General features: G+C 45.0%; 1 pseudogene; it reads right to left on the bottom strand.

Annotated features, from left to right (window-relative positions):
• LOC137571036 (zona pellucida-like domain-containing protein 1) overlaps positions 1-20,033 on the bottom strand; it is a 128,194-nt pseudogene that overhangs the window by 7,418 nt on the left and 100,743 nt on the right.

Genomic DNA, 20,033 nt, shown 5'->3' with positions numbered 1-20,033 from the left:
ACCAATAGGATTATTAAGATTCGTGACACCCAAGGTAACGTAACTTCCAACCCAGACAAAATATACAAAGCATTTTTTGACTACTACTCAAAACTTTACAGTGATGAAGCCCCTGATATAGCCTCAGATAAGAGAGAGCAGTTCCTACAAGACACCATTGGAATTAAACTTAATCAAGAAACTGTAAAATCCCTTAATGCCCCGATTAATGAAGAAGAGATACATGACGCCATAAAAAGGCTAAAAAGATCGAAAGCCCCTGGCCCGGACGGCTTTTCGTCCTCATATTACAAAAAATTCAAAAATACATTAGCTCCCCATCTTCTACGATTTTTTAATTTCTTAATGAAAGGTAAGTCCCCCCCACAAGAATTTTTAGCATCGGCAATATGTGTTATACACAAACCCCCAAGAGATCCACTCCTGACGAAAAATTATAGACCCATTTCTTTGCTCGGAGTGGACTATAAACTCTTTACCTCCATACTGGCTACTAGACTAAACAGGGTTCTGCCAGCATTAGTCCACAAAGATCAGGTGGGATTTATTCCACAACGTCAAGCACCTGATAATATAAGAAAAATATGAAATCTACAGCACTATTGTATGAGGACCTCACAGAGCCTAGCCTTACTGTCTCTAGACATGGAAAAGGCCTTCGACAGGATAAAATGGCCATATCTATTCTCTGTCCTAACTAAATTTGGCTTTTCAGGAGACTATCTAAGAGCTATCAAGACCCTATACTCATCCCCTTCTGCCTATATCAAACTCCCATCCTATTCACAAACCAGATTCCCCATTTGTAGAGGGACGAGACAGGGCTGCCCGCTTTCCCCTGGAATCTTTGCCCTAATTATCGAACCGCTTGCCATAAAGATCCGTAGGTCTAGTGAGGTCTTGGGAGTTATGCTTGGAGATAAACAATATAAATTAAATCTTTTTGCGGACGACATTCTTTTAACGTTATCTTCTCCCCATACGTCCATCCCTAATCTATTTAATATCATTGACGATTTCTCGACATTTTCAGGTTTTAAATTAAATGTCGATAAATCCGAACTGATGATCTCTAAAATGCCCTCTAAACATGCTAAATCGTTAGCTGATTCATTAGGTCTTCAGTATCAACCCAATTATATAAAATACTTAGGAATAAACCTTCCCCTAGACCCAAACAAACTATATGATGTAAATTACCCCGCAATGTACAGGAAGCTCTCATCAGATCTAGATCAATGGTCCAAGTTCCCCCTCTCCCTGTTAGGCAAAATTCACTCAGTTAAAATGACCCTTTTCCCTCGAATACTATATCTTTTTAGAGCCCTTCCCATCCCGATTAAAATCTCACATTTGATGCTGCTACAAAAACAAATCCACATTTTTATTTGGTCCAAAAAAAGAGCAAGGTTGAAATATTCGACGCTTGCTAGGCCTAAGGACAGAGGTGGTCTTAACCTTCCTATTCTTTTGTCTTACTTCCGGGCTGCCAGACTCTCCCAATTGGTTGCTGTAAATTCGGGCAACTCGGCCCCCCTGTGGGTGGATATCGAATCCAAACTAATACACCCTTTCACTCCAGTAGGACTCATGTGGGCATCCAAAATTCCCGTAAAGAAAATCTTGACCCTGGCTCCAATATTAGCTTTTTCTCTAAAATTATGGATCAGATGCAGGTTTGTATACAAACTACAATCTAGAATAAGCTTAATGTCTTCTCTGATCGGGAATCCTGACTTCCCTCCTGGTCTAGCACACCAATCCCTCTACTGGTGGAAGTCCAGGGATCTAATACGACTAGGCAAGTTTACCTCGGCCTTTAGACTAATGAAATTGGGAGAATTCTACACTAAGAGAGATGTACCTCCTTCTGAATACTCCTAGAGCCTTACAAATATTTAAATTTCTAGACAAAATCGACAAAAACAAAGATATTCTCGTCTATACGACCTTAGAGACAAGATGCAGACAAGGCCCGCTTGAAAAGGGTCTTATTTCTGTTATTTATGGTTTACTAACGATAGAGACAAATGAGGAAAAATATAAATTTCAATTGAATTGGGAAGCAGAATGCGGGACCTCAATGTCATTGGCTAAATGGGCACACTGCTGTTCGACTTTATTGAAGAACAGCCTTTTCTATTCATCAATAGAAACATCACTCAAATTGCTACATAGAGTATACTTTACTCCAGCTAGGGTCCACGCATTCTGCCCATCACAAACAGAACTGTGTCCTAGGGGTTGTGGTCAAAAAGGGACCCTGTGGCACATGTGGTGGCAATGCCCTGCGGTCCAGGCCTTCTGGAGGGCGGTTTGGAGACGCACCTCTCTTTTACTTACCATACAATCCCCTTTAAATCCTACAATAGCCCTACTAGGCAACAGACCTAGTAACCTATCCCCACCCTACAATAAATTACTTCACCATATTATGGCCCTGGCTAGAAGACACATAGCTTATAATTGGAAGTCTAGAATTCTCAATGCCGAACAAGTCTTCCAGAAGCTAAACGAGGTCCTGCTTTCAGAGCATATTCTAGCCAAGGTCCATGATAAAATGGACGCTTTCTTGAAGGTCTGGTGCCCTTGGATAGAAACTCAGGCCAATGAAGGTTTAGACTATACTCTCCGTTCCTATTAGTATCTCCTAATTCCTCTCGAAATATCCACTGGTGTTGTGTACTACTACCACTACAGATCACACAAAGTCTCAAATGTGCTGAGGACGTGGAACTTGGCGGACCATCTTTAGGTTTATACATAGTTCTTTCTATCTCTGTTTAATATTTTTTATTAGACCACGCTTGTCTGGCACTAAACTTTGTTCCCCATCCCCATTCCTACCCTCCTTTCCCTTCCTACCACCTGGAGGAGTCCCAGTGGCATGATGTGGTAGCCCCACTCCTGGGCCCTCCTTGTAGCCATTCCCTAATATCCCCCCTCCTTCCCTTAAACTCCCCCCCCTGGCTTCTCCTCCCCCCCCCCCCCCCCCTAATCATACAAAGAAAATTTGGGTTGATATATATTAATGCACTGTATGTATAATCTAGTGCAGGAATTTAAGTTCCTCTGTTTTTCTTCTGATGTTTAATGACTAAATAGTAATTCCCTTGTATTGTGTTAATCATTTTTGACTCCCCCATGGGGGATTCTATCTTTGATTCTCTGTACTGTGAACTTGATTTCTGCATAATAAACACCCTTGAAACGAAACAGGTTTTACAGCATTTTTGTGGCCATTTTTGTGTCTTTCTAGGTTTTTTTAATTCGCCTGCCCTTTGAAATCTATGGCAGTTCGTCCGGTTCGCGCAAACTCAAACTTTTACGGAAGTTCCAGTTCGACGTCAGCTCTGGATAATCCAGGGCCTCTCCCATCCACCTGGAGCTTGCCCTTCAAGCGCAGGGACACCCACCTCTCCCCCACCAATCTCCTTGATAAGGATTTTTCACCAGGAGCCTGCCGCATTGTGCAAATGCAAGATGGCTCACTGATTGCACAGAACTACTTGACTTGGGCAGCTCAGCCTCTGTTGGTGGTGGACCTTGTCCCGGCCCTGAGACCTGCCCCATAGAGCCACATTAATCCATGCATGCATTGATGAGGATCAACCAATCAGAAACAGTCCGTATGCATGTTGGATTATTGTGGCTCTCTACAATTAACAAGCTGACACATCATTGCATTCCAGCGGATCTGGAGGTGTGGCTAGCTTACAGGAACTACAAATAAATGATTTGCATGTTCAGCAGGGATGCATTGTGGGACACATCATATGCTCACTCCAAACCGAATAATCACAAATACCTTCTGTTTTGAGAAGGCAAACTTCTGTTTTATTTTTTGAAAATAATGCTTATTATAAAATATGAAAATATAAGGTTGACGTGTACTTACTGGAGTATGAATGGAGTAGTGCAGCTTCACCTAGAAAGAAAAGATAACAATGAGTGAAAACATGACAAATACTACAAGCAAGTGATCATTAAAGGAGGAGGCCCAAGGTAAGTGACATTATTACAGTATTAACTAAAATGTTAATACATGCTCTCATAATTTCTCGTCTGAACTACTGCAACATACTACTTTGTGGACTACCTTCTAACAAACTGGCCCCGCTCCAGTCAGTACTGAACTCAGCTGCTCGTCTCATTCATCTTTCTTCTCGCTCTTCCTCTGCCGACCCTCTTTGCCAAGCTCTTCACTGGCTGCCAATTAACCAGAGGATTCAGTTCAAACTCCTAACCCTAACCTACAAAGCTCTCCACAATCTCTCTCCCCGGTACATATCCTCACTAATCTCCAGATACAAACCCAATCGCAATCTCAGATCTGCACACGATCTTCTGTTGTCCTTCTCTAGAATCACCTCCTCACATTCACAAGACTTTGCACGTGCTGCCCCCTCCTTTGGAATGCCCTCCCACAACACATTCGTCACTCGCCAACCTTTGTTACCTTTAAACACTCTCTAAAAACACACTTGTTCCGACAAGCATATGCTCTACCTTAGGCCACTTCCCTTTGTCCTAAGACCAAATTGCACTCCTACTAGGTATCCTAAAACACACAGCCTCTATATATTTGCTGCATACTGCCTCTCCTCTTGTTTCCCCCCATTCCCTTTAGATGGTAAGCTCGCAAGGGCAGGGCTCTCTCCCCTTTTGTGTCTTGGTAACCATTATACATTTTATTCATCATGTTAATTTTATCACTGTCATTACCAATTCTATAATTTGTATTTTGTATCATTCTTTGTATTTTGTCACTAATTATGTATCTTGTATATTGGTGTACACTAGTGTTGGGCGAACACCTAGATGTTCGGGTTCACGAACGTTCGCCGAACATGGCCGCGATGTTCGGGTTTTCGCGCCGAACTCCGAACATAATGGAAGTCAATGGGGACCCGAACTTTCGTGCTTTGTAAAGCCTCCCTACATGCTACATACCCCAAAGTTACAGGGTATGTGCACCTTGGGAGTGGGTACAAGAGGGGAAAAAACGTAGCAAAAAGAGCTTATAGTTTTTGAGAAAATCGATTTTAAAGTTTCAAAGGGAAAACTGTCTTTTAAATGCGGGAAATGTCTGTTTTCTTTGCACAGGTAGCATGCATTTTGCCGCCATGCAGTCATAAATGTAATAAAGAGAAGAGGTTCCATAAACAGGGACCGGCAACGCTAACCCAGCAGCAGAACACGTGATGGAACAGGAGGAGGCGCAGGAGGAGAAGGCCACGCTTTCAGACACAACAACCCAGGCCTTGCATGAGGACAAGAAGCGTGCGGATAGCATGCTTTTTGCTGCCATGCAGTCATAAATGTAATAAAGATAAGAGGTTCCATAAACAGGGACCGGCAACGCTAACCCAGCAGCAGCACACGTGATAGAACAGGAGGAGGCGCAGGAGGAGAAGGCCACGCTTTCAGACACAACAACCCAGGCCTTGCATGAGGACAAGAAGCGTGCGGATAGCATGCTTTGTACCGCCATGCAGTCATAAATGTAATAAAGATAAGTGGTTAAATAAACAGGGACCACGCGGCAACGCTAACCCAGCAGCAGCACATGTGATGGAACAGGAGGAGGTGCAGGAGGAGAAGGCCACGCTTTGAGACACAACAACCCAGGCCTTGCATGAGGACAAGAAGAAGCATGCGGATAGCATGCATTTTGCCGCCATGCAGTCATAAATGTAATAAAGATAAGAGGTTCCATAAACAGGGACCGGCAACGCTATCCCAGCAGCAGCACACATGATGGAACAGGAGGAGGCGCAGGAGGAGAAGGCCAAGCTTTCAGACACAACAACTCAGGCCTTGCATGAGGACAAGAAGTGTGCGGATAGCATGCTTTTTGCCGCCATGCAGTCATAAATGTAATAAAGATAAGAGGTTCAATAAACAGGGACCGGCAACGCTAACCCAGCAGCAGCAGCAGCAGCACACGTGATGGAACAGGAGGAGGCGCAGGAGAAGAATGCCACGCTTTGAGACACAACAACCCAGGCCTTGCATGAGGACAAGAAGCGTGCGGATAGCATGCATTTTGCCGCCATGCAGTCATAAATGTAATAAAGAAAAGAGGTTCCATAAACAGGGACCGGCAACGCTAACCCAGCAGCAGCACACGTGATGGAACAGGAGGAGGCGCAGGAGGAGAAGGCCACGCTTTCAGACACAACAACCCAGGCCTTGCATGAGGACAAGAAGCGTGCGGATAGCATGCATTTTGCCGCCATGCAGTCATAAATGTAATAAAGATAAGAGGTTCCATAAACAGGGACCGGCAACGCTAACCCAGCAGCAGCACACGTGATGGAACAGGAGGAGGCGCAGGAGGAGAAGGCCACGCTTTCAGACACAACAACCCAGGCCTTGCATGAGGACAAGAAGCGTGCGGATAGCATGCATTTTGCCGCCATGCAGTCATAAATGTAATAAAGATAAGAGGTTCCATAAACAGGGACCGGCAACGCTAACCCAGCAGCAGCACACGTGATGGAACAGGAGGAGGCGCAGGAGGAGAAGGCCACGCTTTCAGACACAACAACCCAGGCCTTGCATGAGGACAAGAAGCGTGCGGATAGCATGCTTTTGCCGCCATGCAGTCATAAATGTAATAAAGATAAGAGGTTCAATGAACAGGGACCGGAAACGCTAACCCATCACAGATGGTCATTGTTCATGTTACTTGGTTGGGGTCCAGGAGTGTTGCACACACAGAGTGGCAGTAAACTCAATGCTATATAGTGTGGGTGAGCGGTGTACTACTATTCCCAGCAGCGACACAGAGCACAATGCTATATAGGGTGAGCGGTGTACTACTGTTCCCAGATGACACACAGAGTGGCAATAAACACAATGCTATATAGTGTGGCTGAGCGGTGTACTACTATTCCCAGCAGACACACAGAGTGGCAGTAAACACAATGCTATATAGTGTGGGTGAGCGGTGTACTACTATTCCCAGCAGCGACACAGAGCACAATGCTATACAGGTTGAGCGGTGTACTACTGTTCCCAGCAGACACACAGAGTGGCAGTAAACACAATGCTATATAGTGTGGCTGAGCGGTGTACTACTATTCCCAGCAGAGATACAGAGTGGCAGTAAACACAATGCTATATAGTGTGGCTGAGCGGTGTACTACTATTCCCAGCAGACATACAGAGTGGCAGTAAACACAATGCTATATAGTGTGGGTGAGCGGTGTACTACTATTCCCAGCAGCGACACAGAGCACAATGCTATATAGGGTGAGCGGTGTACTACTGTTCCCAGCAGACACACAGAGTGGCAGTAAACACAATGCTATATAGTGTGGGTGAGCGGTGTACTACTATTCCCAGCAGCGACACAGAGCACAATGCTATACAGGGTGAGCGGTGTACTACTGTTCCCAGCAGAGAGACACAGAGTGGCAGTAAACACAATGCTATATAGTGTGGGTGAGCGGTGTACTACTATTCCCAGCAGCGACACAATGACCGGGGGACCCTGGCTAGCCTGGCTGAAGAGAGAACTACCCTGCCTGCCTACCCAAAGCTAAACCCACAGACAAATGGCGGAGAAATGACGTGGATCGGGTATTTATTTACCCGAACCACGTGACGAGTTCGGCCAATCAGAGCGCGTTCGGGTCCGAACCACGTGACCCGTTCGGCCAATCACAGCGCTAGCCGAACGTTCGGGGAACGTTCGGCCATGCGCTCTTAGTTCCGCCATATGGCCGAACAGTTTGGCCGAACACCATCAGGTGTTCGGCCGAACTCGAACATCACCCGAACAGGGTGATGTTCTGCAGAACCCGAACAGTGGCGAACACTGTTCGCCCAACACTAGTGTACACCATTGTCTGTGTTATTATGTACCCCATGTTTGTTTCTTACTTTGTACAGCGCCACGGAATATGTTGGCGCTTTATAAATCAATAATAATAATTATTATTATTATTATTTTAGCTACAGCGCAGGGTCCCTTTAAGTGAGAAGATTGTTTCACATAATAAAAAAGAGAGATTGTTGAGAGCGCATTTCCCAGCAGCCTCTGCCTGTTACATTGTCTGCAAGGAAGCCTGGCAGCATACTTACTCACACACAGCAGAAACACTAGCATTGCGTACAATGCCACATTTTTTTGCCACTAATGGAAGTCTATGGGCCGCAGGAAAAGACGCATATAAAAAAATGCATATGCGTTTTGTATGCATGCGTTTTTGAAAACGCTGGTTTTGTTGTAAAATATTCATAGACGCATCAAAAACGCACAAAATGAAAGTCAATGGGAACGCAATGGTATGCGTTTTTCTTCAGATTCCATGCATTTTTATTTGTGTTTTTTCCAAACATATATACAGTATATATTTTTTTAAGGAAAGGTGGGGGGGGGGGGGAGGCTGTACATCCCTAAACACATGTTGCAATTGAATGGTTAATCGCACAGGCATACACCGCCTCTGTCAGACTGAAAAATGCATGCCCTGCATCCAAGACAAGTGCTAACATTTATTAGACTAGGAGGAACTTTAGCTTCCAATATGGTTTGCATGCAAAGTATATTATACTAGACACTTGCGCCACGGTGAGGCAAACCTCCGGCAAGTGACCTAACCTAAATTTAGAACCTTGGGAGCAGCTAAGCAAAAAAATGTGTAACTTACATTTGGTTGAACAGCGAGGAGAACGCCAGCGCATACCACTAAGGCTGCATCTGAAACGACCACCAGCTCAGTGTGCAGCACCTAAATAGATTTTCTGCACACTTTGCATTCAATTCAGATGCAAATCACATGTAGATATTTTTTTATGTATTTCCGCTTCGTGCTCTCTTCCTAGTGAGTACACAAAGGGAGATAGAGGCTGGCACATTCGAAAGTAAAAAAGCTCTTTTATTGAAGTATCATGTTAAAATCAGTGGCCATACAGCGCCAGCCTGCTGTTTCAGGTATCATGAAGAAAGGCTGACAGCTGAAACAGCAGGCTGGCGCTGTATAGCCACTGATTTTAACATGATACTTCAATAAAAGAGCTTTTTTACTTTCGGATGTGCCAGCCTCCATCTCCCTTTGTGTATCCAGTTGAGATCCAAGGGTGCGAGGATCCATTGAGGCTTGGGCACCCCTGTCCCAGTTGAAGGAGTGCTACTCTTTTTACCAATGTAATAGCTCTTCCTAGTGAGTTGCATAAATGTAAATATGAAAACGCATGAAAAACGCATACCGAATGCAAAATGCGTTTTGTATATGAGAACCGCAAACGAATTAAAACGCACGCAAAACGCTTGAAAAACGCATCTGCAGGAAAAAATGCACACAAAATGAACTTAAAACTTGACATAAAACGCAGCCTTTCACGCTATGTTCTGTATGCACCCCGCCTAACACTGCCAGCTCTTTCTTACAGAAGCTACACGCCAGGCCCAGATAGGAGTATATTGTGTTTATTAAATGTCTAAATCTGCATACACCAAACTCCACATTAGTGGGTAAGGGCTTGTTTCCATGCAGAGCAGAGCCCCGCAGGATCGCGGGCTGAAGGGCCCTGAAATGCAGCGATCCATGCACGCCCATTCAGCGGTGAATCGCCACACATGGATGGAAGTCTATGCACTCTCTTCTGTCCCTGCCAGGGGCGTAGCAATAGCTGCAAGGGATGCAGCCACAGGGGGCACAGAATCCTCAAGGGGCCCCGTCGTAAGAGACTGACAACTAAGGGCAAGGAGGTAAAAGCTTTCTGCTCTCTGTACAGTTACTCTAATGACTGCATTTGCTCAGCCACTGATAAGGAATCATACAAAGTTTTGCAAAGATTTGCAGACAGTCCCTATTCATAGTGCAGCAGGGTCTTGTGTACAGCACTACTGCAGTACTTCACTGCTGCCAGATTGTATCCACGAATGCAAGGGGAAAACACATTTAAGTGTGCACTATTGAATAACATTGGTTCTCAATTTAACTATGCAGAAGGTGTGTGTGTGTGTGTGTGTGTGTGTGTGTGTGGGGGGGGGGGGGTGTTGCCAGAGGGGGCCCCATCCAAAGTGTTGCGTTTCCATAAGCGCGCCTGAGAGAGTGCTATTTGCAAACAAGTCCTAACAGCTCAAACCCACTAGCAGTATGTTACTGAGCCATTTCTAAGCGCCAGTGCTTTGAAAAGCTCTTGCTAATGCAATGCTATGGGGAATATTTATAAACTCACATCACACAAGTGGGATCACACCCATAGCATTACATTAGCAAGAGCTTCACAAATCACAAAGTGCTCAGAAATGGCTAAGTAATGCACTGCTAGTGGGCTCCAAGCCTACAGCCTGGGACCACTGCAAAGCCCAAAGCGGTACCACAATTGCTAGCAGTTTGTGGCAGCGTTTTTCAAGTGATTTTGGGAGTGATTTCCCTGCTCCTATACAATACATTAGAATAGAAATGCTCCAAAAATGCTGCGTTCCTGTGATTTGCTTGATCACAATCGCTCCAGTGGAATCTGCCCCATCCATTTACATTGGCAGAGCATTTAGGTAAATCGCTATAGATTGAAAGCAATCCCTAAACACTCAAAAAAACAACAACGCTCTAGTGCGTCCCAGCCCTAAGGCCTGGAACCCACTAACAGTGCTTTTCTAAGCTTTTTCCAAGCGCTTGTGATTGGGAAAGCTCTTGCTAATGTAAAGCTATGGGTGTGATCCCACTTGAGAGATGTAATTTTATAACTATCCCCCATAGCATTACATTAGCAAGAGCTTCTCAAATCACTGGCACTTAGAAAAGGCTGCTAGTGGGTCCCAGGCATAAGATTGTTATGGAGGCACAAATCAATGTGAGATGATTGACAATTATGCTAATTGTTATGTTACAGAATTATACTAATTATCATGAAAATCTTCTGTACAGTGGAATCATTTCTCTGGTCTATATTCAGACTGCATGGATTTGCAGTAACATCTGCATAATTCTACATCGGCTTAGAACTATTTGCAAGTAAAGTAGAGAGTTGGCACTAAACCAAAACTTTGTATGAAACGCCTTTTAGACGTCCGTGGCAGAGGTATATGGGGACCCAAAAATTCCTATAGACATCCGCTGCTGGTGGAAGTAGTTTTATAATAAAATGATGATTTCTAACCTCTCTATATATTCTTTAGTAATCTCCTTTTCCTTATACTCCTCTTTTTTTCCTATTATAATCCTTTTATAAACTCTTTTTTTTTTCTATTTGATTATTACTGAATTCTTTTCTTTATCCTATCCACATCGTCCGCTCCCCAGCCCGCAGTTTCCCTATACAAAAAAGGCTCCCTCACGGACAGCTAGTAGCGTCGGGTTTCTATGGTTACCCGACGCTACTTAGACTGATGACGCGGCCGCGTCACTTCCGTTCTCTGCGGCGCTTTACTTCAGTTTTTTCCGGCGTCCTCGGGTATTTAATGCGGCCTTTTTCTCCACACCCCAGCCTCTTCTGAAGCGGGTTGAGCCCGCGTGGTATACTAAAGGTGGCCACACACCATACAATTTTTAAAATATCTGTTCAATTTAAGAATTGCAATAATTTTTTCTGACTGATTGTAACATTTTAAAAATATGACCAATGTACCACACACGTATGTAAAATTTTTCCCCAATTATGATAAAAATGATTGGAAACTCTGACAAAATTGCTAGGGTGTGTATATTAATAATTGGACAATCCAACACACACCATACAATCTTTAGAAAGATTGAAGAAAAATATCTGGCATTCCGGATCGATTAAAATCGAAGAAAACGGGAAATCCGATCAGATTTTTCAGTCGAATGAAAAAAAAGCTTTCAATTTTTTCGAGAGATTATGATCGTTTTTATCGAATTAACGTAAAATCGGATCATTTTATTGTATGGTGTGTGGCCACCTTAAGGCTGCTTCCCGGGGTCTCTCCTCCTCCCTCTGGCTGTCTGGTTTCTCGGTTCTCTAACCTGTCTTGCTCTTGCATTAGCACTTTATTGCATTATCTGCATAATTCTTCCTACATCTTGCACTCTGCACTCTATATTGTTGTTTTAAAATTTCTACTGTGGTTATTTGCACGTTATAGGGTATATATATGTTTGTATTTATACCCATATATATATATATATACATACATTCTTTAATTAATTTTTTGCCATAAAACTTGTGTCATTCTTCGGTAATATCACTAAGGTTGCCTTTGGGACCATCGCTTTATGTGGTTTACACTATTTATGTGGAGGTGTATTTTATCACTAATAGATAAGTGTATATAATTGCCTATTTATTACATTAGGTGATTCTTTACGCTGCTAATAGATTTTGTATGTAATTCCCACACGCCAGTTGGTTAATTTATATAATCTATATATTTTTTGTACTATATGTTACACAATATGGACGAGAGACCCTGGTTGTCACATTGTGTGACCTTTTTTAATTGTTTTTATGAAATTGTGGATAGGGTTTGAAAATAATAAAGATTTATAATATTTTGAATATCAATAGTCTGGTGCTGCTTGTATATGGGGGACCCCTTTCTCTTCTTTCTTTTTTGTATACCATATGTTGGTCCCCTTTATAGCACATTCTAATTGTTAAATAAATATTTAATCATTAATTTATGCATGGTGCTGGTCCAAATCCTTATGAGTCAATTCTAACCTCTAATGGTCACATCAGGGGTGTAACAATTGCCCCGCAGGGCAGGTACCCCTTGCCTCTCTGTGTAGTTGCACCGTACAGCCTATGTGGCTCCCATTTCCTGTCACATGACATGCAGGATCGGCAGCCGCAACCTGTGCAGAGCATTGCTGCATGGTCTGTGCCTACCACACGGATTCTGCAGCAATGCAAGTCTATGGCGACACATGGTGGTGCACAGTAGGTGTGCCTGAGTGATGTCAGTAACGGCACGGCTCGCATGCGCAGAGCAATGGTAATCGAGTGATGTCCTTCCTGTCTAGTGAGGGAGGGGGGTGTCACTGAGCGGTTGCGGCACTACATGCATTACCCTGTCTGTTCAGCAGGGGGGGTGTCCATGAGTGGGGGCAGCACTACGCATATTACTCTGTCTGTCCAGCAGGGGAGTGTCACTGAGCGGGGGCAGGAATACGCATGTTGCCCTGTGTGTCCAGCAGGAGGTGAGTCACTGAGCGGGGAGCGGAACTGGGCACATTACACTATCCGTCCAGCCAGTGGCATAGCAATAGGGGGTGCAGAGGTAGAAACCGCAACCCTCAAATACAGTATAAGCTTTTTATTGGTCCTGTGCTGATAATATTCACTTCTATAGTTAATCTGAATAGCAGCGATCATTAATACATTGTTTCCCATCCCCTTCTTACACCGCTGACACTATGGTTGTCCTTGATTGTTTTTTGTTGTGCTGTATCAATTGTTATCTATAGGATACTTTGGGGGGCCCCAATGCTAAACTTGCACTGGGGCCCAAGGATTCTTAGCTATGCCATTGTGTCCAGCAGGAGGTGTGTCACTGAGCGGGGCCCTGCGGGGGGGGGTGTACGCATATTACCCTGTCTGTCCAGCAGAGGGCCTGTCGCTGAGCAGCACTAATCCCAATAGCCTATCAGCACACTCTGCCGCAGGGTAATGTGGGCGGGAACATGGTGCGGTGATGAAAAGCAGCATTTCTGGTTACATTGTTCTCCATATTGCTGAAAATAATATAGATTGTTGCGTTTGTCTTGCTCTCTATCACGCATTGAAAGTCATCGTACCGTTGTCAGTGTTGGTAATTATCCCGGGAGAAGTGATAGTCGTGGATTCAGACACAGAAGTAGAGTCCGTCGAGCCTGAAGCTGCTCTTTCTTCTCTTCTCCGCCTGCATTTCTGTAAAGCAATATATTGGCAGTCTTAGGAAAACGTCTCACCATAACCATTAGCAATTCACTGCAGATTGGTGTGTGCTGAAAACAGGCCTGGATTTAAAGGGCACTATGGCAAAAAAAAATTAAAAATTAAAATCTGTGCAAATACACAAATAAGAAGTACGTTTTTTCCAGAGTAAAATGAGCCATAAATGACTTTTCTCCTATGTTGCTGTCACTTACAGTAGGCAGTAGAAATCTGACATTACCGACAAGTTTTGGACTAGTCCATCTCTTCATAGGGGATTCTCAGCATGGCCTTTATTCTTTGTAAAGATGTTCCCTAAAAAGGATTTAAACAATGATGCTGGCCAGCCTTCCTGCTCCCTACACAGTTTTTTGGCGGTTGGACAGAGCAACTGCCATTCACTAAGTGCTTTTGAAAATAAATAAATCCCTGGGAATCCCCCCATGAAGAGATGGACTAGTCAAAAATCTGTCACTTCTGTCAGATTTCTACTACCTACTGTAAGTTACAGCAACATAGGAGAAAAGTCATTTATGGCTTACTCTGGAGAAAATGTACTTATTATTTGTATATGTTTGCACATATTTAATTTTTTTCAATTTTTTGCCATAGTGCCCCTTTAAATCACAGGAGCTTGTAGGCACAGATGTCCTGGCATTCTAGACTCCACCCTCCATGAACCGACAAACCCTCACCGAACCGCACCGCTAGTGTGCTGGCCGGCAGAGGCATAGCTATGGGTGGGCAAGGAGGGGGGACACGTTCCTGGGTGCAGCACAATAAGAAGGCACAGAGCATGGCCACCGCACCCCCAAGTGAGTGAGAGGCAGCTGACTGACTGCTTCTCTCCCTCCCTCTGCAGAGGTACATCTGGCTAACTATAGGGGGTACATCTAAGCATGGGCAAGGGAGGCACATCTGGCTATCTAAAGGGGGCACATTTCACTATTTAAACAGGGGGAATGGGGACACATCTAACCAGCATGGCCACGCCCACATTCCAATGCATGCCCAATTTGTCCAGAGGGGGGCACACAAGCTGTCTTTGTCCCTGGCCGCTGAAAAGTCTAGCTACGCCTCTGCTGGCCGGCCCAGCTGTCACTTCTCCTTACTTCCCTTGCCTGACATAGCTACAAGCTAGAGGGGCCCTCATCTGAAGGGGGATCTCGTCAGTGGAATGCGGATACCCGGGCGAGTAACCCCTCATTTACACTCTCATCAGCACTCTGCATAGGGAAGGGGGGAGGCGCTCGGGGAGGGAGCCACCTTTCCATCATCAGGCGCCTGTAGACACGAGCCTACACTGCCTTATAGTAACTCCAGCCCTGAGAGGCAGTCAGGCAGAGGATTAGCAGAACAGCCAGGCAATGTGCATTGTTAAGAAAATAAATATGGCAGCCCCCATATCACAGCCACCTCCGGTCCCCTTTAAGGCCTCTCTTACACTGCAAATCTCTTAGCGCATTCACAATCACAAAGCAATTTCTTTGTGATTTTCACTAGGTATATACAGAGAAATGCAGGAAAAGTGCAGCTGGCAGGACTCTTCTGACCCGACAGGATTGGATCGCACCGCTCGCTGTAGAAGGGTTCCTGTGATTCTCATTATCATGCGTTTTGGGATCGGAATGCGACTGGAGACGCTCATTCGCATTCTGCAGATTGGAAATTTTTGCATTTCTGATCGAAAATTGGAAATTGTAATTCCGCAGAAGTCCGATTTAACCCAACTCGGTAATTATAGCCAAATTACAGAACTCGGAAGCCTTCGACCAATCAGAATATACAGATTTTATTTTTCTGCAAAAATCGGATCCCCGTGGTTATTTTAGACCAATCACAAGACTGCTTTTCCATTCCTCCCTTCTCCGATTTTCTGTTTTTTTGTTGTTGTTGTTGTTGTTGTTGTTTGTATTAACTGACGCAAAAGATAAACAAAATACTTATAAAATACTCCTCAATGATCAGAAAAACAGAAATTGATAGATGCATGCATAGATGGCATAGTGGAATCAGAAATCTGCATTTCGGACCATCACTGCTTACGGGTAAAAAACGCAGTGAGAGCACATGTAAGTACGAAGTAGCAGGAGGTGAAGAGGTCATCATTGGGGAAAGCAGCTTGTTGTGCTGTGTGAGGAGTCTGACAGTGAGTGAGGAGGGGGAGGCAGGAGAGCACATGTAAGTATGAAGTAGCAGGAGAGTGTTGTACCCTGTTAGCCATTAGTAAAAGCAAGACATTTTGTATCAGGATGATACCATTTATTGGCTAAATTAGAGATAAATAACAGTAAACTTTCGGCTTTTGAGCCTTCCTCAGACTGGTTTGAGATTGACAAAGGCAGTACAGCCAAAAGCTTACTCCTATTTATCTCTAATTAGCCAGTAAACTAGGGGTGGTCCTCTCATGAAGCAAGGTGAAACACTTGCATCAGAAGCAGATGTTACAGGGGCGGCATGTTTTCACTGTATGTTTATACTTACAGCATGCAGTCAGAGTAGGAGGAGCAGTGAGAGGAGAGCGAGGTGAAGAGGTCATCATTGGGGGAAAGCAGCTTGTTGTGCTGTGTGAGGAGTCTGACTGTGAGTGAGGAGGGGGGAGGCAGGAGAGCATCATTGGGGAAAAGCAGCTTGTTGTGCTCTGTGAGGAGTCTGACAGTGAGTGAGGAGGGGGGAGGCAGGGGAGCAGCATTGGGGAAAAGCAGCTTGTTGTGCTGTGTGAGGAGTCCGACAGTGAGTGAGGAGGTGGGAGGCAGGGAAGCAGCATTGGGAAAAAGCAGCTTGTTGTGTTGTGTGAGGAGTGTGACAGTGAGTGAGGAGGGGGGAGGCAGGAGAGCATCATTGGGGAAAATCAGTTTGTTGTGCTGTGTGAGGAGCCTGACAGTGAGTGAGGAGGGGGAGGCAGGAGAGCAGCATTGGGGAAAAGCAGCTTGTTGTGCTGTGTGAGGAGTCTGACAGTGATTGAGGAGGGGGGGAGGAGAGCAGCATTGTGGAAAAGCAGCTTGTGTGCTGTGTGAGGAGTCCGACAGTGAGTGAGGAGGGGGGAGGCAGGAAAGCAGTATTGGGGAAAAGTAGCTTGTTGTGCCATGTGAGGAGTCTGACAGTGAGTGAGGAGGGGGGAGGCGACAGGAGAGCATCATTGGGGAAAAGCAACTTGTTGTGCTGTATGAGGAGTATGGCAGTGAGTGAGGAGGGGGGAGGCAGGAGAGCATCATTGGGGAAAAGCAGCTTATTGTGCTGTGTGAGGAGTCTGACAGTGAGTGCGGAGGAGGGAGGCAGGAGAGCAGCATTGGGGAAAAGCAGCTTGTTGTGCTGTGTGAGGAGTGACAGTGAGTGAGGAGGGGGAGGCAGGAGAGCAGCATTAGTGAAAAGCAGCTTGTTGTGCTGTGTGAGGAGTCTGACAGTGGGTGAGGAGGGGAAGGCAGGAGAGCATCATTGGGGAAAAGCAGCTTGTTGTGCTGTGTGAGGATTTCAGCAAGGCTTGGTGTACAGAGGCGCCAGAGTAGAATAAAAATGTTTAAAAACCGTCTAAAAGAGGGGGATGTTCAGGTGGACTTACCTCCCTCAAAAATATAGAACTCAATTGAGTCACAATATATCAATACAAAAAAACGTTTTATTTAACTCCACTTAGTGCAACGCGTTTCGCAGGTGTGGTCCTGCTTCATCAGGCAAACAGGAGTATAACTCAATGGGTCTAGATGCAGAAGTGAGCGCTCACTTCTGCATCTAGACCCATTGAGTTATACTCCTGTTTGCCTGATGAAGCAGGACCACACCTGCGAAACGCGTTGCACTAAGTGGAGTTAAATAAAACGTTTTTTTGTATTGATATATTGTGACTCAATTGAGTTCTATATTTTTGAGGGAGGTAAGTCCACCTGAACATCCCCCTCTTTTAGATGGTTTTTAAACATTTTAATTCTACTCTGGCGCCTCTGTACACCAAGCCTTGCTGAAATCTTGATTCCACCCTCGGTGGAGGGGTGCTACCCCGTTTCCTATCTACAGAGAGCGACATCTTAATAACCTGAGTGGGGTCAGGTTCTAATACTCCCCACCTGCATTTGAAGTGGTTGCCTATGGGTAACCCATGTTTGTGAGTATATCTTAATATTTTGCTTTAAACCACAACCAACTTAACAATACTACACCATATTGGGCTCTCGATTTCTCTTTGTTCTTCCAAGTGCTGTGTGAGGAGTCTGACAGTGAATGAGGAGGGGGGGAGGCACGTTTTTGCATATGCTCCCTTGCTGACTGAAAACATTAAATGAAGCAGAGTTAATTGTTGGGTGCTGTGCGATCATTCTAAATTGTGGTGGTGGGGGTGCATCCTCAAAAGTTTGCGTCAGGCAGCAAAAAGTCTAGAACCGGCCCTGAATAAACAGTATCATTCTGAATGAAGGCTCCTTGCACGTAAGTATGAAGCAGCAACCAGCGTAACAATAGGGTATGTGACCCCAGCCCCTGCAGGGGGGGCCCGGGGCCCTCCTAGGGCCCTCTCAGGGACTTTTTGGGGGCAGGAGGGGTCGCAGCATAAGAGGAGAGCGTGGCCGCAGATTGGTGGGGAGGGGGGACATCCCCCCCATCCCTCACCTTGGGCTCTCCTCTCAGCGCGCCCCCTCCTGCAATCAATAGGGGCAGCGGGCGGGCGGCCGAAGACTGGACGCATACCTTCTTAGTGCCGGAGGTCTCCGATCTCTAAGAGCTTCATGTTACTTCCTGTTTACACAGGAAGTAGCATAAAACACTTACTAATGGGAGACCTCCGGCGCTAAGGAGGTATGTGTCCAGTCTGCCACTACTGCCCGTTGCCCCTATTGATTGCAGGAGGGGGCGCGCTGAGAGGAGAGCCCGAGGTGAGGGATGGGGGGATGTCCCCCCTCCCCACCGATCTGCTGCCATTCTCCATTCTCTCCTCTTAAGTTGCAACCCCTCTTGCCCCCCAAAAAGTCCCTGAGTGGGCCCTGGGGGGCGGATTGGGGGCCCGGAGATTTCTAGTTACGCCCCTGGAAGCAACCCTAATAGCAGACAGGTTACCCTTACTTACTGGCAGGAAGTTGGCGCAGACAGAGGCGTCACACAGCCGGGTGATGCAGTGCAGATAGAAGGTGGACACGGCCTGCTGGTACTGCTCAAGGAAGCGGAACGATGTGAAGTAGAATCGAGCCGCCTGAGAGACTCCGTTCATAGTTATGAATGTATACGAGTCCTTCTTGCATCTGGAAAAAAGAGACTTCGTCTGTTATATTTATAAATGGATATTACAGTGATTTATGCTCTGATTTACATTCTGAAATGTAATCTTTACTGCTGGCAGGTGCGTCACTGTGGAATGTTTGTGGTATGTTCTAAATTGAGAAAAAAAAACACTGGTCTCCCAAAGTGTACCCGGAGGCTGTATAAATAAATTGGCTTGGCTAAACATCACTGGGAGGGTGGGGTGCGATATACAGTCATTTATAAACATAGGAAGCATTGCTCATGCTGAAACAGGGAGGATTCATAAAAAAATTGGGCACCCTGAATGATGTATTTCATTCTACTACATCCCTTCCACATGATTGTATTTTTCAAAGTGAAACAGGCACACCATCCAACATCACATTCTTGGGGTACTTGGCGAAGTGGTATAGGCAGTATCACACTTCAAGTAAATCCACACGATCTCACCAGTAGTGGTGCTCAAATACCCCTTTTCAAAATTCGAGTTTGGTCGAATTCGAATAGTAAATTATTCGAGGTCAGTCGAATATTCGAGTCGAATAAATTTTACTATTCGATTCGACCTCGGACTTCGAGCTCACTATTTGAGTCGGTATTCGAGCTCATTATTCGAGCTGACTATTCGAATTGGCCTTAAATAGCTTCCTACACTTTTTTTGAGGGTGAATGATGCAAGAAACATCTTTTTTTCCAAGTAACAACAGCAAGTGATTATGTGGGGATGTTCCTTTAAAAAAAAAAGGTGAAAAGAGAAGTTGTGTCCAGAATTTTGTTCAGTACTGTATATACTTCTTCTTCTTCTTCTTCTTCTTCTTCTTCTTCTTCTTCTTCTTCTTCTTCTTCTTCTTCTTCTTCTTCTTCTTCTTCTTCTTCTTCTTCTTCTTCTTCTTCTTCTTCTTCTTCTTCTTCTTCTTCTTCTTCTTCTTCTTCTTCTTCTTCTTCTTCTTCATCTTCTATATCTTCTT

This window comes from Hyperolius riggenbachi, chromosome 4, assembly GCF_040937935.1.
Source record: "Hyperolius riggenbachi isolate aHypRig1 chromosome 4, aHypRig1.pri, whole genome shotgun sequence".
NCBI lineage: Eukaryota > Metazoa > Chordata > Amphibia > Anura > Hyperoliidae > Hyperolius > Hyperolius riggenbachi.
The sequence above is the reverse complement of the archived record's forward strand: the minus strand, read 5'-3'. Positions and strand labels throughout refer to the sequence as shown.